General features: G+C 48.4%; 1 protein-coding gene across 3 annotated transcripts in view; it reads right to left on the reverse strand.

The window, feature by feature from the left end:
• MYORG (myogenesis regulating glycosidase) overlaps positions 1–23,676 on the reverse strand; it is a 30,295-nt gene extending 6,619 nt beyond the window's left edge. The window contains exon 1 of one of the 3 annotated variants that reach the window (XM_081212864.1): positions 23,536–23,676. The gene's annotated coding sequence lies outside the window, so the exon portion shown is untranslated. Of the gene's footprint in view, positions 1–848; positions 1,003–1,093; positions 1,205–23,535 lie in introns of those variants that run through there. The other 2 variants (XM_081212866.1, XM_081212865.1) reach the window with 2 other exon arrangements.
• Positions 23,677–25,558: the final 1,882 nt, after the last annotated feature.

Below are 25,558 nucleotides of genomic sequence, written 5' to 3' on the forward strand. Positions count from 1 at the left end.
GGAATTCTGGGAACTGTCCAGCAAAGTCACCAGTTAGCTGAAGCAGGGAGAGCAATCATAAATTTGGGGAAATGCAGGCTGGACCCAAAGATGATTTGATGAACGGCAGCCATACAAAAAAGTGCAGAAAAGTCGCTGCCCCATCAAGCTCACCCAGCAGCACAGACTAAATAAATCTTTTCATCCCTTTAACTCCTAGCTTTTCAGTTGTTTTCAATAATGGGATTATGGTGGCATTAGAAGAGATTAGCCACAGCAAGCGACAGATTTAACCAAAGGAAGTGTTCAGCTGCCAAGTCCCCGCACTAAGGGCGGGTTGAAGGCAGGAGGTCACTTTGCGACCCATTAAGGTCACTACCCAATTAAAGGCTTCAATTAATTATGTGAGAGTTTTCTCTCGGTTAAATATGCATAAATTGGCATAGGGCTATCTGGAGAAGCACTGGGCTGCATCCAGAGAACATGATGCTTCTGTAGTGGGATTTACTATTCTTACACGTTGGGACGCAGGTGGCACTGTGGGTTAAACCGCAGAGCCTAGGGCTTGCCGATCAGAAGGTCAGCGGTTCGAATCCCCACGACGGGGTGAGCTCCCGTTGCTCGGTCCCAGCTCCTGCAAACCTAGCAGTTTGAAAGAACGTCAAAGTGCAAGTAGATAAATAGGTACCGCTCCAGCGGCAAAGTAAACGGTGTTTCCGTGTGCTGCTCTGGTTCGCCAGAGGCGGCTTAGCCATGCTGGCCACATGACCCAGAAGCTGTACGCTGGCTCCCTCGGCCAATAAAGCGAGATGAGCGCCGCAACCCCAGAGTCGGCCATGACTGGACCTAATGGTCAGGGGTCCCTTTACCTTTACACATTGTTCCAGCACAGGGTGTGAGTCTGGAAAGGCACCTTTGCATTCCACAAAACCACCCTGATGCTGCAGCTGGCCAGTGGTCCATTGAGTCCTCATCCTGTTCTCACAGTGGCCATCCAGACGCTGATAGCAGATCCTGCGAGCAGGATCTGGGCCCATCAGCACTCTCTCCTCCTGAGGTCTCCAGCCACTGAAATTCAGAAACACACATCCCAAAACAGAGTTGTAACTCTTACTTGAAAGGCTGACAGGCTCAGCAGATTATCATTCCAAGTCAAGATTCCAGGGTACATGAGGCAGGCAAGAGTTTCATGATCGAATGGAAGCTATAGAGATGTTCTGACGGTTGACACATCCCCTCCTATGAAGCTTTTAAAGACAGGGGAGAGTGAGCTCATTTGTGGGACTTTCTCACCCTTTGGGTTTGCTCACTCCATCTGGGTGGGCTCATTTAATCCCTGTGGAATATCCAGCCTCATATAACCAGCATGCTTAAATCTAATAAATGCATGAAGAGTAGAGGAAGCTGTCCTGCCAGACTTAGCCAGGTCACTCCCCTTCACCTTGGCAGGAAGGGTTAATAATAATAATAATAATAATCTATTTCTTATACATTGTCAATCTGACTTGATTGCCCCAGTCTTTGATCCTCCCATTCCACCATGTGGACCCCTACATCTTTGTGTTTCTATACAAATAATTTTGAAACATTTACCACTTTTGGAACCTAAGTTTCACCGCCTGTGTTTTTCTTGCTGCTGTATGAGAAAGCGCATGCATTTGATCTTTGAAGGATTTGTAAGTAAACCATTTTTAACGTACCAAATGTGCAGTTTCTGCCTATGCTAAGGGGAATGGGGAACTTTGGAAGCCGCTTAGAAGGGGCTATTTTAAAGGTCTGGCAGAAAATATTTTCCCGCTTTTACTTTACTGCATATTTTGTGAGTTTAAGTATCTGCTGGGGCTCTCTCACCAAAGAGTACTACTACTACTACTACTACTACTACTACTACTACTAATATAATTTATTATTTATACCCCACCCATCTGGCTGGGTCTCCCCAGCCACTCTGGGCGGCTTCCAACAAAGTATTAAAATACAGTGGTCTGTTAAACATTAAAAGCTTCCCTAAGGGCTGCCTTCAGATGTCTTCTAAAAGTCTGGTAGTTGTTTTTCTCTTTGACATCTGGTGGGAGGGCGTTCCACAGGGCAGGTGCCACCACCAAGAAGGCCCTCTGCCTGGAGGGAAACGCCAGAAGGCCCTCGGCGCTGGACCTCAGTGTCCGGGCAGAACGATGGGGGTGGAGACGCTACTTCAAGTATACTGGACCAAGGCTGGACTTGCCCCAAACCTGGATCTAGGCATCCAGGGAATTCTCCTTTTCTATAGTCAAGTATTTTTCTTTTCATCAAATTACAGCAAAATACCAACAATCCTATCCACAAAGCTTGACAAGGAGTCCCTTGGCAATGAGACTGTGTCCTGCTCCTCTGCCTCCAGCTCCAATGACCCTCCTCCTGTTCAGCCTCACTTTTTGGCTGGTCCACGTCCTTCCCCTCTCCCCGATGAGGCCAGCAGGCTTCCTTCCTCCTCTCTGACACCTAGAGACAGAAGGGAAGGCCTTCTTCCCTCCATCCCTGCTGGCTCCTCCATCTGTTCCTTCTGCTTCCTCCTCTAGAGTCTGGGGATGCCAACTCACACCAGTTTCTGCAGGAGCCAAAAGGCCCACGTCACATGCTGCCTTCGACAGTGGAGGCAGAACAGAGGCTAGTGGAGACAGAACAGTGGTTAGTGGCCACTGATAGACTTATCCTTTCCCATCCATAGTATACTGTCTGGTGTGTGTGGTTTGGGAGCTGCACGGTCAGGGAAAAAACAATGCTGTCCATGGTTGTAAAGACTGCAGAGAGAATAATTGGGTGCACTCTTCCCACCTTGGATCAAATCTATGCTGTCAGGTGCCATAAGAAAGCTGCAGAGATAGCGCGGGATAGTGCGCACCCCAGCAATGATCTCTTTCAGCTTCTGCCTTCTGGAAGAAGGTCCAGGGTTATAAAGACCAGGACTAGCCACCTGAGAAACAGTTTCTAAGCAAATGCAATTCTGGTTTTAAACGCAGTGTAAGGTATCGGGTGGTGCTGTGGGTTAAACCACAGATCCTAAGACTTGCCAATCAGAAGGTCGGCGGTTTGAATCCCTGCAACAGGGTGAGCTCCTATTGTTCGGTCCCTGCTCCTGCCAACCTAGCAGTTCGAGAGCACGTCAAAGTGCAAGTAGATAAATAGGTACTGCTCCGGCGGGAAGGTAAATGGCGTTTCCGTGCGCTGCTCTGGTTCGCCAGAAGCGGCTCAGTCATGCTGGCCACATGACTCGGAAGCTGTACGCTGGCTCCCTCGGCCAGTAAAGCGAGATGAGCGCCGCAACCCTAGAGTCGGCCACGACTGGACCTAATGGTCAGAGGTCCCTTTACCTTTACAGCAGTTATGGGAATATATTGTATTTAATTATGGGGTATCAGAGTTTTTAGGGGGCTAACCAGGCTGGGATATCTGGGATAGCAGGCTTGTTGGTTTTTGAGTGTCTGATGTAGATTTTTTTCCAATTTTGTTGTTCTGTATGGGACAATGACAATAAAGATTATCATCATATCATATCGCATATTGGCCCATCAGCTGAACAACATAGAATTGCAGAGTTGGAAAAGACCCTGTAGGTCATTTATTCCAAACACCTGCAATACATTGGATACGACCCAATTTTTTTCCAAAGCCAGCTGCCTGGTTAATAGGGAGCACCACTTTAAATGAACAAAAGATTCCGCAGCTACCGTATTTTTCACCCTATAGGACACACTTTTTCCCCTCCAAAAATGAAGGGGAAATGTGTGTGCGTCCTATGGGGCGAATGCAGGCTTTCGCTGAAGCCTGGAGAGCGAGAGGCATCGGTGCGCACCGACCCCTCTCGTTCTCCAGGCTTCAGGAGAGACCCAGCGCCAGCCCCACAAGGTCGGGGGACAGAGGGAGGCGGAACGCCGCCACCCCGCTGTCTCCCGAAGTGGTTTGGAGGCTGACGCGGGGAGACCCCGCTGCTGGCCCCACAAGCGCCTGGGGGGAAAAATAATTCCCCCCCTTTATTCCCCCCCCCCAAAAAACTTGATGCGTTCTATGGGCCGGTGCGTCCTATGGGGCGAAAAATACGGTAATTAAAACCAGGGATGAAGAACCTTTAGATGTTCTTGGCCTCCCTGTTCCGACCAGTCCCAGCCAGCATGATCCAATGGTCAGAGCGGATGAGACTTGGTAGTCCAACGAGATCAGGGAGAGCCACAGATTCACCCCCGCCCCCGATTAAATGGATGGATCAAGTAATATAGCATCCTCTTACTCATCGTCCTCGTCCCCCTTCCACTCTTGTGCATCATTTCTCTTCTTCAGGAATGATAGATCCTTGAAAACAAATATGACAGCGATGCCCCGTGGGTTATTAATATAGTCACGCCTCCACTGACAAAGTCTCTCACAGGCGGCAGCTTTTCAAGTCCATAAAAAAAAATGCACATTCTCCCCCCCTTTCTTTTCTATGGCAGTGGATCCTGGGAGAAAAACAAGATTACTAAAAATATCATTTCCCTCCTGTTGCAGCCGAGCTTTTCCTGTTTCATCTAGAAAGCGAAGTCACGTTAAGCAAAAGAGGAAGGCTGGTTTTCTAGGGGGTGACAAAAAAGCGTCGGTGCTGGGTCCTTGCAACCAGGGCAGGGAAGTCAAAACGTTTGGTTTTCATCCCATTGCAAGCTGTTCAAAAGGAGACGAGCTATGGAAGGTCTGAGCAGATGTAGGACAGGATTGAAGGTTAGAGAAAGGACACCAAACTTAAATCCAGCCCACTCTGCTCAAACTTATGAAACCCAAAGTACAGTGGTACCTCGGGTTAAGTACTTAATTCGTTCTGGAGGTCCGTTCTTAACCTGAAACTGTTCTTAACCTGAAGCACCACTTTAGCTAATGGGGCCTCCTGCTGCCGCTGCGCCGCTGCTGCATGATTTCTGTTCTCATTCTGAAGCAAAGTTCTTAACCCGAGGTAATATTTCTGGGTTAGCGGAGTCTGTAACCTGAAGTGTATGTAACCTGAAGCGTATGTAACCCGAAGTACCACTGTATAGGGTCTCCCCAGCAAAGGAGACCAGGCTGGACTATTCCTGTGGGCTTTTCAGAACTTGGTGTCTCTCTGGATTTGCCAAATATTGTTTTTATTTTCTGGCCTCATTTAATACAGGTACTATACAGAGCCTGCTTGCTTTTACTGAATTTCTTGCATGTATTTTTGTTTTTATCAAAGGCAGAAATGTATTGCAATAATTAATAACCATATGCAACAGCAATGATGATGCTGGCAAGAGAGTTGTCAGGCTGCAAGAATAGGGTTCCTAGCAAACTCACGGCCTGGGTAAGATTTCAAATATCAGAAGCGCTTCCCCATGAACGAGGGAACAAGCTTGTTTTCTGCCGCCCCAGGACCCAATCCAATAGATTCAAATTACGAGAAAGGAGATTCTGATTAAACATTAGGAAGAACACTCTGACACTAAGAGCTGTTCAGAAGTGGAATGGACTCCCTTGGAAAGTGATGAACTCTCCTTCCTTGGAGGTTTTTAAACAGAGCGATTCCTTTGTGTCCCTTCCAACTCTACAGTTCTGTGATTTAATGAAGATTTCAATCCAGGACTTCTTCCCTGACACTCAAGCTACCACGCTACATTAACCCCACCCCCCAGAGAAATGAGCTGTTATTCTGCACCTCTGGACTCACTTAGATTGCTAATGAAAAAGCAATTTATATGCGTTGTATATGCAATATAACATTGTGCCACCAGATGGTGCTGTGGCATCCTGTTTTTCTCTACCTGTTTTCCCTGTTTAAATTTCCCACGCATTTCTCTGAAACGCTTCTTTGATATGTCTAGACCCAGCCTCTGGCTCGCTCTTCTCTCTCCACATTCTGCTCTGTTCGCATTGCTCAGAAATTAACTCCTCAAGTACTGTATGTCTGCAACAGTACATCAAGTCAGACAAGGAAGGCTGCAAAGGAGGCGGCAAGAGGATATTCCAGAATTTGTTTTGGGTGCAGACAGGTTTCTGGTCTGCCTCATCCTAGTCCTCAGGCCTCCAGCTACAAAGTTCCTTGCGCTGCCTTTGCCCTGTGCCAGCAACGCAACCGCCTCTGCCAGAAGCTCATGCGTTTCGTAACAAGAGCAACAAAGAATCTTGTGATTAGGAGAGCGAGCTGGAAGAATCCAAGAGGGACTTCCAACAGGCTGTAGCATCAGAAGCTGGCTGAGTTGCGCTGCAGGCTAGAATGCACTTAGGAGCAACTGAGTTTCCCATATCCAAGGGTGAGAGACACAGTTTGACATGAGCCCTTGCCAGGGCTTTCCATACTAGTTTGCCACAATAAATGAGCTGTCATCAGAATCAGGCAGCTGCAGACAGACTGCGTTCTCTTGGCTGCATGAGATTCAGAAAATCCTCAACTCCATTTGCTGTCCACCTTCCCCAGTGATAATGCTGATCTTATAATTTATTTGTTTGCCGCCTTATAATTGATTTGCTCAACTAACCGTTGTCCAGGGATGGAGGACTAACTTGCCCTTTCCTCTTCATAATACCTGGTTCGAAGAAGGTCCTATTTATTGCAATATCCGAAAAACCCATTATTTACGAGTTTCCAAGTGCAAAGACAAACCTATGTAGCTACACGGTGGTCGTTCCAGACATACCATATATCAAAAGACACGGTTGTCAGGCTCTTGCAAAGTATAGTTTTGCCTGGATTTGGCCGTATTCCAGGACTTATTATCGTCTGCTCCATTGTGCTTCTGTGCAATCCCGATCTTACTATTCGTGGCATTGTTTTCAACCCCTCTGCTCTCCATCATTTTCGTAAGTTGCGGCACAAATGATGTCAAACAGTCAAGCCCCTGTTCGTTTCTACATCTCTCAAACATTTGTATTCTTCTATATGTAATAAATTTTATATCTATATCTATACAGTGGTACCTCGGGTTAAGAACTTAATTTGTTCTGGAGGTCTGTTCTTAACCTGAAACTGTTCTTAACCTGAAGCACCACTTTAGATAATGGGGCCTCCCGCTGCCACCGGGGCACAATTTCTGTTCTCATCCTGAAGCAAAGTTCTTAATCCGAGGTAATATTTCTGGGTTAGCGGAGTCTGTAACCTGAAGTGTATGTAACCTGAGGTTCCTTTCCAGAACTGAAATTATACAGTCATACCTCGGGTTACAGATGCTTCCGGTTGTGTGATTTCGGGTTGTGCACCATGCCGAACCTGGAAGTACTGGAACACTGTGCGCATGCACAGAAGTTCCGCAGGGCTTGCAAGACAGAGCTGTTCCAACAAGCCTTTGGCTAGGGCACAGACTGACTCCCTCCTTTGGCAATCTTCACAGAACTCTAGCCCAATGGTTGCCATTAATTTGATTTGAATTAATTTTATAATGAAATGATTTTAGAATTTTGTATTATTTTATTGTTGTTAGCCGCCCTGAGCCCGGCTTCGGCTGGGGAGGGTGGGATATAAATAAAATTATTATTATTATTATTATTATTATTATTATTATTATTATTATTATTATATTGCAGTTTTAATAACAAAGCATTTATTTTCTATTGCACAGCAATTGCTGCCTGCTCAAATCTGGTTATCTGGGAAGGGGCCTTTGATTGGCTCTCCTTCTTGGTAGCTAATTATGTGCTGTTTGGGGAAGCCGAGGCCACATCCTGACCCCACTTGCATGTGCAGAGAGAGAGAGAGATCATTGCTCCTGCCTCCCAGCACGTTGATTTCAGTTAAAACAGCTGCAGGCAAATTTCTGCACCACGCTAGCCAGCTGGCCGATGTTTTCTTTGTGAGTGTGAAAGAAACAGAGCTCTGAAGGGAAGGCAACGGACAGGACAGGCTTTGCAAGCAAATTCAGCCTAAGACAGAGACTGGTGCCCCAATGGAGTCTGGCATCGGCTGGCTTTGAAACTGCCAAGGATTTTACTGTACAGAAGCCATTTCAGACTCCAGCAACGGGGAACATGCAGGGGGTCTGAGAAGGGGCTGGCTATTAAAATGATATATAATGAAAGCTGGACTATAAAGAAGGCTGATCGCCGAAGAATTGATGCTTTTGAATTTTGGTGCTGGAGGAGACTCTGGAGAGTCCCATAGACTGCAAGAAGATCAAACCTCTCCATTCTGAAGGAAATCAGCCCTGAGTGCTCACTGGAAGGACAGATCCTGAAGCTGAGGCTCCAGTACTTTGGCCAGCTCATGAGAAGAGAAGACTCCCTGGAAAAGACCCTGATGTTGGGAAAGATGGAGGGCACAAGGAGAAGGGGACGACAGAGGACGAGATGGTTGGATAGTGTTCGTGAAGCTACCAGCATGAGTTTGACCAAACTGCGGGAGTCAGTGGAAGACAGGAGGGCCTGGCGTGCTCTAGTCCATGGGGTCACGAAGAGGCGGACACGACTAAACGACTAAACAACAACAACAACATTAAAACGAAGCCTATGGCAAGAAACATGCTTGCCCCAAACTGGAAATTGCAAGAAATTCCTACTATTGCGGAGTGCTAGACGAAAATGGTGAGTTTGGCGGAGCTAGCGCCAAACTGATGGGAAGAATTCGGGATCAGGACGATCAGAGGTTTCAAGAAAGTTGGAGTAAATTTATGGTGTATATAAAGGATAATTGTAAAACTCTAAAAACACTGGCAGGATTGAAATAGCTCTTACAATGTGCAACAGATATAAGGTTAAAAAGGAGAACACACGATATAAGAAAATAAGAGCTACCCGCTGAAGGGATGGAGGGAAGTCGCTAGCTTGGCAGAGCTAAAAGTATTTATGTGATTTAATGTGTTGTATTGTAAAAGTATGTATAAGGAAAATAATAAAAAAATATTTATTTATTTATTTATAAATAAATAAAACGAAGCCTTTGGTGAATGGCTGCAACCACAGATCAAACACTTGTCAATATTCTGCATGGTGGCCAGTTTATACTACAATTCTAAACACTATTTTTTGCCACTCTATGGAAACCCTGGCTCCATCTTTTGCAAACACAGAATAGGAAGATGCCTTATATCACGTCCGACTGTTTGTCCATCTGCCCCAGGTAATTTTATCCTTTGACTGGGAGTGACTTTCCAGGGTTTTTCTCATTAGCAAACAGTGACAATCTAGAGTAATCTGTCTGTCTGTTTGTTTGTCTCTAGATTCAGGTAGGTAGCCGTGTTGGTCCGACACAGTCGAAATAAAAATAAAATAAAAATAAAAAATTGACCAGTAGCACCTTATAGACCAACTAAGTTTGTCTGTCTGTCTGTCTGTCTGTCTGTCTGTCATCTCTGCCTTCGTCAGAGGGTAACAGCCAGGGCTGGGTGATATCTGGTTTTTTCAACACTGTGATATAGCACCAGCTAAACATCACAATATCCTGATAATCACAATGTCTGAAATAAGGATGGAGGTATGCAGAGGCACTGGCTGGCTTCATGGTTTTCCTCACATTGTGATTTTTATATACTGTAGCACACATACACGATTTGTGATATATTGCCAGGTCAAAAGATACAAAACCGATATCATGATATGGACTTAAAACCAGTTTTGGACGATATATCAATATATATAATTCTGCCCAGACGCTGAAGTCCAGCACTGAGGGCCTTCTGGCAGTTCCCTCATTGCGAGAAGCAAAGGAACCAGGCAGAGGGCCTTCTTGGTGGTGGCGCCCGCCCTGTGGAACTCCCTCCCACCAGATGTCAAAGAGATAAACAACTACCTGACATTCAGAAGACATCTGAAGGCAGCCCTGTTCAAGGAAGTTTTTAATGTGTGACATTTTAATGTATTTTTGGTCTTTGTTAGAAGCCGCCCAGAGTGGCTGGGGAAACCCAGCCAGATGGGCGAGGTACAAATAAATTATTATTATTATTATTATTATTATTATTATTATTATTATTATTATTATATCACCCAGCCTTAGTAATGGCCTGGTGGCTGCCTCGACCATGTTCCCGTATCTGCCTCACTTTGCCTAACAGGATAGGTGGCCCTGCAGAACAGCTTGAAACTGGCGCATGGATCATGAAACTGTATCATGAAAAACTGTGCCTGCATGAGTCAAGTTAATCTCCCTGCAGAGGCCCAACAGCCCCAGTAAAGCTCTACAGGAGAGGAGGGGAAATGTGCAGAGGAGACACATGCCTGTGTTATCCCCGAAGATTGCCAATGCATTTGCTGTGCACAGACTGAATTATTCTCCGCCAGTGCCCTTCCTTGCCCCTCTCGCAGCTGCCTTTGTCCAACATGCCCTGCAAAAAACAAACGTTATCAGAGCCTCGGTGTGGGCTATTTTTCACCTGACTTCTTCTCTGCTTTGTTTGGAGCATTTGCTGGGTGTTCCGGCAGGTGCGGAAGAGAGAGACAGATAGACAAAGAGCCTGGGAACGAATTCATTGCAGCTTGACCTTTCCTAGGCGAGATGAGGCTCCTTCATCAGATTGCAAAGAGAGTCACCGGTAGCCACATCAGATTTAGCGCTGATTACCCAACGCCAGGGACAGGAATTTAGCACAGCAGATCCATCAGCAAGGTCAGGCATGACAACGCAAACCAATTTGGGCTATTATTTCCCCCTCAGATCCAGTTTCTTGCAAGTCCTTACTTCACCTCCAGCTGCAGCCCCCCAGACGTTGCGTAAAATAGCAAGACAGTACAGAACACAAATGGGGCGCGGGTGGCGCTGTGGGTTAAACCACAGAGCCTCAGAAGGTCGGCGGTTCCTATCCCTGCGACGGGGTGATCTCCCGTTGTTCAGTCCCTGCTCCTGCCCACCTAGCAGTTCAAAAGCACGTCAAAGTGCAAGTAGATAAATAGGTACCACTCCGGCGGGAAGGTTTCCGTTTCCGTGCGCTGCTCTGGTTCGCAGATGCGGCTCAGTCATGCTGGCCACATGACCAGGAAGCTGTACGCCGGCTCCCTTGGCCAATAAAGCGAGATGAGCGCCACAACCCCAGAGTTGGCCACGACTGGACCTAATGGTCAGGGGTCCCTTTACCCTTTGACAGAACACAAAATACCACAGAGCAATAATAAAAAATGATGGTTTGTCAAAAAATTAAAAACGTACAACTGAATATGCTGTGCTAAAAAGCCAATGCAATTCTGGGCCGCATCAATAGGAGTATAGCATCTAGATCAAGGGAAGTAATAGTGCCACTGTATTCTGCTCTGGTCAGACCTCACCTGGAGTACTGTGTCCAGTTCTGGGCACCACAATTCAAGAAGGACACTGACAAACTGGAATGTGTCCAGAAGAGGGCAACCAAAATGGTCAAAGGCCTGGAAACGATGCCTTATGAGGAACGGCTAAGGGAGCTGGGCATGTTTAGCCTGGAGAAGAGGAGGTTAAGGGATGATATGATAGCCATGTTCAAATATATAAAAGGATGTCACATAGAGGAGGGAGAAAGGTTGTTTTCTGCTGCTCCAGAGAAGCGGACACGGAGCAATGGATCCAAACTACAAGAAAGAAGATTCCACCTAAACATTAGGAAGAACTTCCTGACAGTAAGAGCTGTTCGACAGTGGAATTTGCTGCCAAGGAGTGTGGTGGAGTCTCCTTCTTTGGAGGTCTTTAAGCAGAGGCTTGACAACCATATGTCAGGAGTGCTCTGATGGTGTTTCCTGCTTGGCAGGGGGTTGGACTCGATGGCCCTTGTGGTCTCTTCCAACTCTAGGATTCTATGATTCTATGAATAAGCCTGTTGACACTAAAAAGAAAAGAAGAGGCCTTTAGGAGACACCTGAAGGTTAACAGCAAGGGTGCCAGTCTCCTCTGGAGGAGAGATGTGGGAGCCAGCAGTCTGCCATCCAAGCCTCCCCTCTGCACTGTATTCAGCCCTAAACGGCCTCGGTCCAGTAGACCTGAAGAAGTGTCTCCACCTCCATCGTTCTACCCGGACACTGAGGTCCAGCTTTGAGGGCCTTCCGGTGGTTCCCTCACTGCGAGAAGCCAAGTTAGAGGGAACCAGGCAGAGGGCCTTCTCAGTGGTGGCGCCCGCCCTGTGGAACGCCCTCCCACCAGATGTCAAAGAGAAAAACAACTACAGTGGTACCTCAGGTTACATACACTTCAGGTTACAGATGCTTCAGGTTACAGACTCCGCTAACCCAGAAATAGTACCTCGGGTTAAGAACTTTGCTTCAGGATGAGAACAGAAATTGTGCTCCAGAGGCGCGGCAGCAGCAGGAGGCCCCATTAGCTAAAGTGGTGCTTCAGGTTAAGAACAGTTTCAGGTTAAGAACGGACCTCCAGAACGAATTATTTAAGTACTTCACCCGAGGTACCGCTGTACCAGACTTTTAAAAGACATTTAAAGGCAGCCTTGTTTAGGGAAGCTTTTAATGTTTAATAGATTATTGTATTTTAATACTTTGTTGGAATCCGCCCAGAGTGGCTGGAGAAACCCAGCCAGATGGGCGGGGTATGTATGTATGTATGTATGTATGTATAAATAAATAAATGATGATGATAATTATAATAATGATAACGATAATAATGATAATAATAATGATGATAATAATAATAATAATATAAGCCAGGCTCCTTGGAGTGCAGCAAGATGAGGAGCAGAAATAATATTGGCCAACTCTTGTTTTGCCCTGTACTTAAGCATAGATTATTTTTGGGGGTAATACCGAATTTATTGTGTGTTTGCTGAACTGCTTGCTATTTTTAAAAAAAATACTGACATGTTCTGTGTTTTGCATACAGGACGCACATTTCAATGCTCTGTATTTTGATGTTTTGAATGGTTGCTGCAAATGGTGGGAAAGCAGCAAGCTCAATCCATCCACCAGTGCTAAGAGGGTGTTTCACAGCAAGGGTCCAGAGACAGGCAACTGGCCTCTCTGTTCTGTCTTCCTCCCTGCTTCCCTCTCTTCACCCCACTTTCCTGGAACTCACCCCCACTTCCAATTAGATCTCAGGTGAGACAAGCAAGGCAGGTATTTTAATTTTCGCCTGTTGTTATAATTGTTCTCTCTGTTTTATATACAGTCATACTTCGGGTTACAGATGCTTCAGGTTATGGACCTGCCAAAATCCGGAAGTACTGGAATGGGTTACTTCTAGGTTTTGGCGGTTGCGCATGCACAGAAATGCTAACTCACGCTTTGCGCATGCGCAGAAGCGCCGATCCACAACCTGTGCATGCGCAGATGTGCCGCTGCAGGTTGCGAACGTGCATCCCGCACAGATCACATTTGCAACCCGAGCGTCCGCTGTACATTATAACATGAAATAATAATGCAAAAAGACTGGTGTATAAATTTTACGGAACGAAATAAAAGAAATAATTGACTTGGCTCTGCGCCTGTCACCTTCAGCGCCACCCTGCCCCTCTAAGGCTTCTGGGTATAACTTGGCTCGCAACTGCAGTCTGCTGCCTCTGCGTCTTTGAAACCACGTTTAAAAATACTCCTGGCTAACATTCCACTTGTGGGATCCAGATCCACAGAGCCTCTCATTTTCCCAGGCAGCTGCCAAGGGTGTGTGTGTATGTGTTGAACTGCCATGAGTTGGCAGGATACCAAGCAGGCCTGCAGCAGATAAACCTCGGTAGATCAGGTGTCAGGTGGCTTTAAACAAAGCCCAGCTGCACCTGACCGATGGCAAAGGCCTTTCTCACTCACGGTTCCCCATGCCGGCCGCTCTCAGCACCAAGGAAACCAATGGCTCAGCACCAACAAGAACCACACGCTCGGGGTCAGGCAGCGATCTGCATCCGTTATCCCACCAGCGGGATTTGCATTCTGCAGCCTTTTCAAACATCTGGGCAAGAACTGTGGCAAGAACTCCAAATGTCCCTATTTTCCAGGGACAGTCCTGTATTTACAGAAGCTGCCCCAGTTTCTGATGTGATCCCAGAATGTCCCGCTTTTCCTGAGGATCAGGGCCGTAGATACAGGGTGGTGAGATGGGCTCCTGCAAGGTGTGTCTGTGCAAAATTGGCTAAAAATGTGTCCATAAATATGTCAATAAATAAAAATATTGATTATTGGCTCATAAGAAAAGGTTTTTAACTGAGGGTGAATTGAATGGAGGAGCGGCAGAAAGAAGAGCTAATTTGTCAGTGGCTAGGGGGCACAATCTGGACAGTTCTGCCAGGGGTGCAAGATCACCTAGCTACGGTTCTGCTTAAAGGTTAAAGCTATGGTTTTCCCAGTAGCGATGTATGGAAGTGAGAGCTGGACCATAAAGAAGGCTGGTCGCCTAGGAATTGATGCTTTTGAATTCTGGTGCTTGAGGAGACTCTTGAGAGTCCCATGGACTGCAAGAAGATCAAACCTCTCCATTCTGAAGGAAATCAGCCCTGAGTGCTCACTGGAAGGACAGATCCTGAAACTGAGGCTCCAAGACTTTGGCCACCTCATGAGAAGAGAAGACTCTCTGTAAAAGACCCTGATGTTGGGGAAAATGAAGGGCACAAGGAGAAGGGACGACAGAGGATGAGATGGTGGGACACTGTTCTCGAAACTACCAGCATGAGTTTGACCAAACTGCGGGAGGCAGTGGAAGACAGGAGTGCCTGGCATGCTCTGGTCCAGGGGGTCACAAAGAGTCGGACATGACTAAACGACTCAACAACAACATGGTCCAGGGTTTCAAGCAGAAAACTGAGGAGGGTGACCAAGATGATCAAGGGTCTGGAAACCAGGCCTTATGAGGAGCGGTTGAAGGAATTGGGTATATCAGGCTGGAAAAGGGGAGACTGAAAGGAGGTATGAGAACCATTTTCAAATATCTGAAGGGCTGTCCCATGGAAGATGGAGCAAGCTTGTTTTCTGCTGCTTTGTTTTTTTTTTTAATAATATTTTATTGCTTTTTTCCAGATATAAGTATAAAGTCAATTACAAAACAGAAACAGCAAAACAGAAAAAAAGAAGAAAAAAGAAAGAAAAACAGTAAAACAGAAAAATTCATTTTTCCAGAACGTTTTTTCATAACCTACTGGACTTCCCCACGTCTCCCTCTCCCTGCATTCTTTACAATAAAAATGTCAGCAAATTGTTACCTTCTTTCATGCGTTTTTTGTACTTTCAGATAGTTATACTTTAAGTTTAAAATACTTATTATACTTATTATTATACTTATTATCAAATTACCTTTGTCCTAAAATAAACATAAAGATTACTTTAAACTTTGGTTCTTTCCTGATTATAACTTAATTTCCAAGATCATCAAATTTTAGTTGCTGAAGCTAGACTTTCCAAGTCCTGCAAATTCTTAACATTCATATAACTTATGATGTTTTTGTAGATAGTCCTTAAATTTTTTCCAGTCCTCCTCCATTGTTTCTTCTCCCAAGTCTCGGATTCTGCCAGTCATTTCAGCCAGTTCCATATAGTCCATCAATTGCATCTGCCACTCTTCCAGCGTGGGTAAATCTTGTGTCTTCCAATGTTTGGCGATGAGAATTCTTGCTGCAGTAGTTGCATACATAAAAAAAAGTTCTATCCTTCTTTAACACTTTCTGGTCGACGATGTTTTCTGCTGCTTTGGAGGGCAGGACCCAACTCAATGGATTCAAATGACAAGAAATGAGATTCTGAGTAAGCACATGGAAAAAACTTTCTGGCAAGAAGAGCTGTTTGACAGTGGAACGGTCTCCCTTGGGAGATGGTGGACTCTCTGTGATGGCCTGGGAATCCGATTCAGAGGGTGAACCGGAGGAATCCCAGCCTGCACAGGAGTCCCTGCCTCCAGGGCCGGCTGAACTGGGGCAGGGCCTCGATTCTGAGGCGCCTGCACCTGTGCCGGATCCTCAGGAGGAGGCACCAGGTGAATCCACTCTGGCTCCAGAGGTGGTTGAGGACTCAGTGCCTACAGGTGAGTCACCCCCTGGGCCCAGTAACCCTTCAGCCTCTCCTGAACTGCAAAGGCTCAGGGCAGAGAGGCGAAGGGAACTGGTTTCTCCCAGGAGGAGTGCTCGCCTTAAGGCCAGGAGAGGCGGGTCTCCTGGGGGCCGGGACCGCCCCTGGCCTCAGAGAAGATAAAGGCCAGTCAGCCCGGTCCCAGGTTGCGGGAGCAACGTCGTTGTGGAGTACCTGTTCCTGCCCGGACCCAGACCTGACCCTCCAGTGTTCCTGTCCCCGCCCGGCTTCCTGCTTCGGACCTTGTGAACTGTTTCCAGGCTAGTGACCCAGGACCGGACTTTGACTACGCCAACGGTAACCTTCCCCCCGGGACCAGCGCACTCTCCTTCCTTGGAGGTTTCTCAGCAGAGGTTGGATGGTCATCTGCAATGGACGCATTTCAGGGGTTGGACTAGATGACACTCGAGGTCCCTTCCAACTATACAAATCTACAATTCTGTGAATAATAATAATAATAATAATAATAATAATAATAATTTTTTATTTATACCCCACCCTTCCTGGTTCAGAAAACCGGGCTCAGGGCAGCTAACAACAAATTTAAAACACTTAATTGATGCAACAAAAAACAGCATAAAATACAGTATAAAACGTGAATAACAGTAAATTCAGAATTCAAAAATCAATTTAGGGGGGAAATCCATCCAATAAACATTCAATGATCACCAGGGCTAGCTGGCTAAATTAGTCCTACTTGGGCCAGCGAGGAGACATGGGGAGAATTAGCTGTGGGATCCCAGAACGGGTGATCTTCATAAAAGGGGGGGGGGAGGGAAGGAAGGGGAATAAAAGATCATGCTGAGTTCAAATTGAAAGCCAGGCGGAATAGCTCTGTCTTACAGGCCCGACAGAAGGAGGTTAAATCCTGCAGGGCCCTGGTCTCATGGGACAGAGCATTCCACCAGGTCGGAGCCATCACTGAGAAGGCCCTGGTGGAGGATAGTCTGACTTCCTTAGGGCCCGGGACCTCTAAACTAGGATTATTCATGGACCTTAAGGTCCTCTGCGGGGCAGACCAGGAAGAAGGCAGGCAGGGAAGCACAACAAACTGAGGCTAGTGTAGTGGCCTAATTGTGCTAACAGATCATCTTCCGGGTTCAGAACATGTTATACTCAAATATGTGTAAGTGAAGGTCAAATTATTCATTACCTTAAGGATGTGCCTTAAAAATACATGCTTACGGGGGGAAACCCCCTCTTTTTCTGCTCCCCCCTTCCTCCAAAAGATGTGGAGCTTCTATAAGGAACAATTAATCGGGCCAGAATTATTATTTAGTTGCGATTATTGTGACTGTATGACCATTTGGGTCCCGTCCAGATCGACAGCTAGCTCTACGATTCATGATTTGTGCAAACAACACAGTCAGGCGGTGTGTTCACACCACACGAACTCCGCAGCAAATGCTGTTATAGGGCAAAGCAGATTAGCAGGTCTCATTTGCACACTGCGAGAGGGAGAAGTAATCAGCACACCTGCACGGAGAGGGAAGCAACTGCAGCAGCCAATATTCTGCATTCCTAGCAGCAAGGTGACCGAAGATTCGAGGTGACCTTTCCTCCCATCACCAATGGCAGAAACGCTTCCCATTTTCCCAACTTGTTAATAATAATAATAATAATAATAATAATAATAATAATAATAATAAATTTTATTTATACCCCACCCTCCCTGGCCAGAGCCGGGCTCAGGGCGGCTAACAGCAGTAAAAATTTCAGTAAAAACATAATGGGGGGGAAACAAACCAATTTAAAATACAGGTTAAAATGCAATTTAAAATGCAGCCTCATTTTAAATGTAGCCCATAGATCAAGACCATAAGGGGAGGGAAACATAAGGGTCAGACTGAGTCCAAACCAAAGGCCAGGAGGAACAGCTCTGTCTTGCAGGCCCTGCGGAAAGATGTCAAGTCCCACAGGGCCCTGGTCTCTTGGGACAGAGCATTCCACCATGTCGGGGCCAGTACTGAAAAGGCCCTGGCCCTAGTTGAGACCAATCTAACCACCTTGAGGCTCAGGACCTCCAAAATGTTGTCATTTGTGGACCTTAAGGTCCTCCGCGGGGCAGACCAGGAGAGGCAGTCCCGTAGGTACGGGGGTCCTAGGCCGCATAGGACTTTAAAGGTCAAAACCAGCACCTTAAACCTGATCCTGTTAACACTTTCTGTGCCCATCTTGACAGAGTTGGGAGACCTGGACAACCCGTGACTCATCAAGCTGCTGGAGCAGTGATGTGTAGTGGTTAGAGTGTTGGCCTAGGACCCGGGTGTCCAGGGTTCGAATCCTCACTTGGCCCTGAAACTCACTGGGTGACCTTGGGCCAGCCTGACCCTACCTCACAAGGTTGCTGTGGGGATTAAATGAGGAGGGAGAAAACCAGTTACATCACTTGGAGCTCCTTGGAGAAAAAGGATATAAATGCAATAAATAAATACAATTAATAGTAACATAACCCAGCCCACAGGTGCCATGGCTAGCCAGATTTCTCCAAGGCGGGTAGCAAAAATTAAACAAGAGGAGGCTCTTTGGTGCCCTTGGGGGGCTCCCGTACTTCAACGGTGAGGCTGTATTGAATTTACTAGGTCTGAAGACTTGTTCTAAGCAGATAGCTAGCATATAGCTAGCATGTCCTGCCCTGAAGGCTTCAAACATCGGCTGCCTCAAAACAATATACAGTGGTACCTTGGTTTACGAACTTAATGTGTTCCGGAAAGCCACTTCCGCCTTAAGGAGGAGGTGGGGTTGCGGGCTTCGCGTGGCAGGTGGTGCAATTGGAGGGATTCCCAGCAGTGTCACCCCCTGGCCGGCCAATCGGCTGGGTTGGGTGTGTGGCCTGCCCTATAAAGGCAGGACGTGGCCAGGGATCTCCCTCTTTGCCAACCGCCAGCTGTTCCTGCTTCCTCTTTAGCCGCGCGCAACCTCTCCAGCCGGAGAGGCTGCGTGCGGCTTTGGCAGAAGCCAAGACAGCGAGCGGAATGGATCCCGCGCGCTGTCTTGGCTTCGTTTTTAGCCGTGGGGCTGGGGCAGGGGAAGCCCAAGCTTCCCCCGACCCCAGCCCCCAGAACAGGTCCAGGAGCGGCGGCAAAGTTGTGTGCAGCCTTGCTGCCGCTCCCGCAGCTTGCGGGGCTGGGGGCGTGCTCCGAAGGTTTGCAGATAGCTGCCTGAAGCCTTGGGAAGCGAGAGGGGTCAGTGCGCACCGACGCCTCTCGCTCTCCAGGCTTCAGCGAAAGCAACGCAAAGCCTCCGGAGCATGGAGGGAGCGCTCCCTCTGTGCTTCGGAGGCTTCGCATTGCTATCGCTGAAGCCAAGGAGCCTGCATTCGCTCCATAGGACGCACACACATTTCCCCTTAATTTTTGGAGGGGGAAAAGTGCGTCCTATAGAGCGAAAAATATAGTAAATGCATTCTGCACATCAGCTTTCCCCAAGATGGTGCTCTGCAGAAGCACAAAATCTCTGGAGGGCACCAGCTCGTGGGAGGCTGATGTACACAAACCTTTGCTCACTTTGTTCCTTGAATTACAGACTTGGGAGATGGAGGGGAAGAGAGAACGGCAGATGGGGAAATTAGAGGGCTTCTTCTAAGCAACACAGCCCGCCTCTTAAAAAGCATTACAGTCATTTGACATTCAGGACGCCTAATTAGGAAAAAAAACACCAAGAGTCTGAAGAGAACCGCTCGTCCTAAGATCCTGCAGAAAATGAGCATGTATTTCCACCCTACAGCACTGCCCCATTCATTTCGGTGAGCCTCGTGGAGCAGATGTTCCCAGCTGATCATACCTGTTTGTGTGTTATCCATTAAAAACATTTACCCACTTATAGACAGCCTATTCATTCTTAAGGAAATCAGCCCTGAGAGCTCACTGGAAAGACAGATCGTGAAGCTGAGGCTCCAATATTTTGGCCACCTCATGAGAAGGGAAGGTCTGTATAGTTAAAGCTCTGGTTTTCCCAGTAGTGATGTATGGAAGTGAGAGCTGGACCATAAAGAAGGCTGATCGCCGAAGAATGGATGCTTTTGGATTCTGGTGCTGGAGGAGACTCTTGAGAGTCCCATGGAGTGCAAGAAGATCCAACCTCTCCATTCTGAAGGAAATCAGCCTTGAGTGCTCACTGGAATGACAGATCCTGAAGCTGAGGCTCTAATACTTTGGCCACCTCAGGAGAAGAGAAGACTCCCTGGAACAGACCCTGATGTTGGGAAAGATGGAGGGCACAAGGAGAAGGGGATGACAGAGGACGAGATGGTTGGATGGTGTTCTTGAAGCTACCAGCATGAGTTTGACCAAACTGTGGGAGGCAGTGGAAGACAGGAGGGCCTGGCGTGCTCTGGTCCAGGGGGTCACAAAGAGTTGGGCACGACTAAATAACAACAGACAGCCTGCAAAATTGGGCTGTCAGCACAACCCTGGACATGTTTACATGGAAGAAAGTCTCGTTGAATTCAAAGGAGCTTACACCTCGGTAAGTGTGCACAGCCTCAAGGGCTCTCTCGTCAGAATCGCAGAACTGGTACGTGCGCAGGAGCCTGTGAATGAGGCCACAAACAGCCAGAAGTCTCCGGGTGACTGTAGCAGCCCAGTTGGCCTGACAGCTGTCACAGACACATGCAATAACCCACTCCCCTCCAGGATTCTTTCAGTGCTGCCACTGCCCCCTTGGCTCAGTCACATCCCCCGTACTACCTCTGACTGTTTTCTTGGCCAAAACCAACCAAAGGAATCGCGGTGCCTTTGACTGCCATATTCCTCTCCTGCAAGAACAGGCAGGCGCTACCAGAGCATGTGGCTGATGGAAAGACAGCAGAGGGAGAGGGTTGGAAGGGCGCTCTGTGTGGGTGGCTGCTGGAACCACTAGCTGCTACAGTCAAGCAGAGGCTTCTCACTTTGCGGAGGCACTTTGGGGAACGAGGGAACCGATTTAGGAAGGCCACTTAGCCCTGATGAGGCTTAAAATGAGAACCCCTCATTTTTTAGTACAGCAGCTGTTTATTTCCATTCATTATGGCAACTTTAAAAATAGTAATCTGAGTGTGCGTGTTTGTTTTAAGCGCACTATTAATATGCATTTACACTGTCAGTTTTATCTTGGTGGTAGTTTTTCCTCTTCCCCAGAAAAGCTGCATCTGAAAGGCAGCAAGGGGTAAAAACCACCCTGAACTGTTTAGAAAGGCAGGAACTGATATTTAAAAAATTAAGCCACCACAGGGACTGCTCAGCTTCCGCCCGGCTTTGCAACCGAAATTATAAACATTCATTTGCTGGGGCAAATCAGAGCCTTCTGTCAGTTTTGCTTCCTCTCTCATGATTCAGGCCATCTGCCTATCTGCAGTTTCAGTTTTAAACTCTGCAGGAACATTAAGGCATTTGACTGTTCGTGTATATCTTTCAAAAGGAAGCTTTTTCAAATTGCGGAACTGCTCAGGGGAGGGAGAAGTTTCTTGATGATGTTACAGGCACTAGCCAGTCAGTGCTATGCATCAGACTTGCACCATCACCACCCCACGGCTGAGCCCTAAAGAAAGAGATACATTTGAATGGGACACAGTGCTGCTGTTTCCAGGGTGGCCCCACCACACACACACAAGTTGTGTCTGTGTTCGGTCTCTCTCCACAATCCCGCACCCTACGGACCCAGGGACGGGGGGAAAAGAAGGCAAGGTGCTTTGTTCGTTGCATTTAAGCAAAAGCAGAGTTTTGCCTTGTGAAGCACCTGACGGATTCCTTCCCTACTTTTAGACTTTACTGCTAAGTTTGACAAGCTAAAACTAGACCAGGACACTTTTCTTTTCCTGCTAGGGAATAGGAGAAAATTTGTGTGTGTGTTGCTTCTGCCTCTGATGGGGAGGGTGGGGCTGGTATTTCCCTGTCAAATCACTAGAAAGGAAAAGATAAACACTATAATATCCGTTCACCTTTCCTTAAGTAATCCAGAAATGAGACAGACCTTCTGGGATGGCTCAGTTTGGAGAGCACGAGAATCTTAAACGCAGGGTTGTGGGTTCGAGCCCAACGTTGGGCAAAAGATTCCTGCACTGCAAGGGGTTGGACTAGATGACCCTCGTGGTCCCTTCCAACTCTACAATTCCATGATTCTAAAATATAAAGTGCCATTTCTTATTCAAGGGCAAATTTCACCGGCAGAACTGAACCTGCCTCCGGAATGGGGATTTCTCCCTTCTCCTCCTGCCGACTTCTACATTCACACAACCACCTGGATGACTGTAGCTCTGTGGCTGCGGGCATACAGGCGAAGGGGCGTAGCTCAGCGGTAGAGCATCCGCTTAGCCTGTAGAAGGTCTCAGGTTCGATTCCCGGGTAGGGCTAGGAGAGGCTCCCTGCCTCACACCCTGGAGAGCTGCTGCCAGTCCGTGCAGGCAGCACTGAGGGAGGTAGAGTAGATGAAAAGCCTGACTTGCCATAAGGCTACCCCTGGCATCTCCAGTCAGGAGGAACAAGTAGGAAGTGGAGACCCAGGAGAGCAGCCACCAGTCAGAGCACGAGGCAAACTGGGTTAGAATGACACATAATTTGACAGGTTCCCATGGCTCCCTGGCAGCTCTCCAAGGACGCAACAGATGCACGCTGCAGGGACAGGCAGAGGTGACTTGCTGTACACAAAAAACGCACACCAAAACTAACAGGAGGCAATATTAATCCCGGGATTCGTGAACCCACAAGAAAAGCGAGCAAGGAGCATCCAGCCTGCGTCGCTGGAGATTTGCCCTGGGGAACCAGTCTGGGGTTTGAAGGATAACGTGGCAAGCCCCCCCCCCCCCCCGCCCGCGGCTGCAAGGAAACAAGAGTTTAATGTTCCACGAAGAACTTGGGCGTATTATCTATTAACTAGAAGATCAACAGCTTCTCCCTCGGCTCGACCAAAGTCAACAGCTAAGAAGGCGGGGAGGGAAGTGGAAGGAGCGAGGGAGAAGACTCAAAGAAGGGGCTGCGCGCTGGGAAACAGCTGATCCGGCACCCTCTGGCTACCTCCCCACCACTTTCCTTCTCCGGCTCTGGGCAAGAGGGAAGGCACGCTATTTATGGGGGTCACAGAGTGCGCCTTCATCCGGGCAGGGGGTTTGTGGGTTGCAAACACTCCAGAGAAGGAACGGGGTGGGTGGGTGTTGTGCAACTTTCCAGACACCCCCCCAGAATTGCAAAGAGGCAGAAAAGACCTCTCGCCCCCCACTCCCAAATCGGGCTGCCTCCAAACCTACCTCCCTCCCTCTGGCTCTGCAAGAGCGACAACAACACCCCCCCCCCAAACTCTTGCAACAGGCCAGAAGTTTCAACTTCGACCTGCAGCCGCCGAGCGTTTTGCAAAGCGAGCCTGTCAGGCGGAGCGCTTGGAGATTCAGCACGCGCGCTGGCAACGGGGAGAGAGAGGGCAGGACCCAGACCCGTGTCAGGATGTGGCCAGGGAGAGAGGAGCCCCGACCTCCCCCTGCACCCCCACCCGGGGTGGGGGAGGGCGCTGTCAGCCTTGCCAAGCGGGCCCGGGATGGGGAGGCTGGGAGGCGCTGCTCCTGCTTGTTTACGCGTCCCCTATCGGGCCATGGGAAGAAGGGAGGGCAGCCGAGGTCGGCCCGGCCGCCGCCCCGAGGCGCCTGCAAACCCGGAGCCGGCGGCCACCTCCCTGCACACGCGCGCGCGCCTTGCCCACCTCCGTCCGGGGTCCCCGGCGCAAGAGGCGCCTCCGCCGCGGGGCTGCTGACTTGCTGCTGCCGCTGCTTCTGCCGCCGCCGCCGGGCTGCTCTTCAGGTGTGAGGAGGAGGAGGAGGGAGAGAGAGGGAAGAGGGAGGGCAGAGGAGTCTGGGAGATGTAGTTTGCCAAGGGGAGGAGCAGCCCCCGAGGAGGATCCCGTGCGCGCCGCCGCCGCCTCCGCGCCTCGCCTCTCCGCCCGCCCGAGCTGCAAGCAGGCGAGCGCCAAGGCGCAGCGGCGGCTGCTTTGGAGTTGCTCTTGCAAGATCTCTTGTAGATCCAAGATCCCCTCCCCTTGCAAGCCATCAAGCGAGGCGAGAGTCCAGGGGATTGAGGCGCTCACGCTCAGGGTCCCCGTTTCTTTTTGGGAATGCGGTCCAGCAGAGACTAGGGTGACTCTATGAGTGGAGTTTTCTTCTTCTTGGGAGAAAAGCAATGACAAACCTAGACAGCATCTTAAAAAGCAGAGACATCAAAGGTCCGTATAGTTTAAGCTCTGGTTTTCCCAGTAGTGATGTATGGAAGTGAGAGCTGGACCATAAAGAAGGCTGATTGTCGAAGAATGGATGCTTTTGAATTCTGGTGCTGGAGGAGACTCTTGAGAGTCCCATGGACTGCAAGAAGATCAAACCTATCCATTCTGAAGGAAATCGGTCCTGAGTGCTCACTGGAAGGACAGATCCTGAAGCTGAGGCTCCAAGACTTTGGCCACCTCATGAGAAGAGAAGACTCCCTGGAAAAGACCCTGATGTTGGGAAAGATGGAGGGCACAAGGAGAAGGGGACATCAGAGGAGGAGATGGTGGGACAGTGTTCTCGAAGCTACCACTGGGAGCCGCTGGGAGAGATCATCAGGAGGTTTGGGCTGGGTGTTCATCAGTATGCGGATGATACCCAGCTCTACCTCTCGTTTAAATCAGAACCAGTGAAGGCGGTGAAGGTCCTGTGTGAGTGTCTGGAGGCAGTTGGAGGATGGATGGCGGCTAACAGATTGAGTTTGAATACTGACAAGACAGAAGTACTGTTTTTGGGGGACAGGAGGCAGGCAGGTGTGGAGGATTCCCTGGTCCTGAATGGGGTAACTGTGCCCCTGAAGGACCAGGTGCGCAGCCTGGGAGTCATTTTGGACTCACAGCTGTCCATGGAGGCACAGGTCAAATCTGTGTCCAGGGCAGCTGTTTACCAGCTCCATCTGGTACGTAGGCTGAGACCCTACCTGCCCGCGGACTGTCTTGCCAGAGTGGTGCATGCTCTGGTTATCTCCCGCTTGGACTACTGCAATGCACTCTACGTGGGGCTACCTTTGAAGGTGACTCGGAAACTACAACTAATCCAGAATGCGGCAGCTAGACTGGTGACTGGGGGCGGCCGCCGAGACCATATAACACCGGTCTTGAAAGACCTACATTGGCTCCCAGTACGTTTCCGAGCACAATTCAAAGTGTTGGTGCTGACCTTTAAAGCCCTAAACGGCCTCGGTCCAGTATACTTGAAGGAGCGTCTCCACCCCCATCGTTCTGCCCAGACGCTGTGGTCCAGCGCCGAGGGCCTTCTGGCGGTTCCCTCATTGCGAGAAGCAAAGCTACAGGGAACCAGGCAGAGGGCCTTCTCGGTAGTGGCGCCCGCCCTGTGGAATGGCTTTCCAGCAGATGTCAAAGCGATAAACAACTACCTGACATTCAGAAGACATCTTAAGGGAAGTTTTTAACGTGTGATATTTTACTGTATTTTTGGTTTCTATGGAAGCCGCCCAGAGTGGCTGGGGAGGCCCAGCCAGATGGGTGGGGTATTAATAATAATAATAATAATAATAATAATTATTATTATTATTATTATTATTATTATTATTATTATTACCAGCATGAGTTTGACCAAACTGCAGGAGCTCTGGTCCAGGGGGTCATGAAGTGTCGGGCACGACAAAACAACAAGAACAACAAGTGAAAGGAGGAACTCTGTGAGGCCAAGGAAAGGACGGAGGCGCAG

Source organism: Podarcis bocagei, assembly GCF_964188305.1.
Source record: "Podarcis bocagei genome assembly, chromosome: 11".
Taxonomy (NCBI): Eukaryota; Metazoa; Chordata; class Lepidosauria; order Squamata; family Lacertidae; genus Podarcis; species Podarcis bocagei.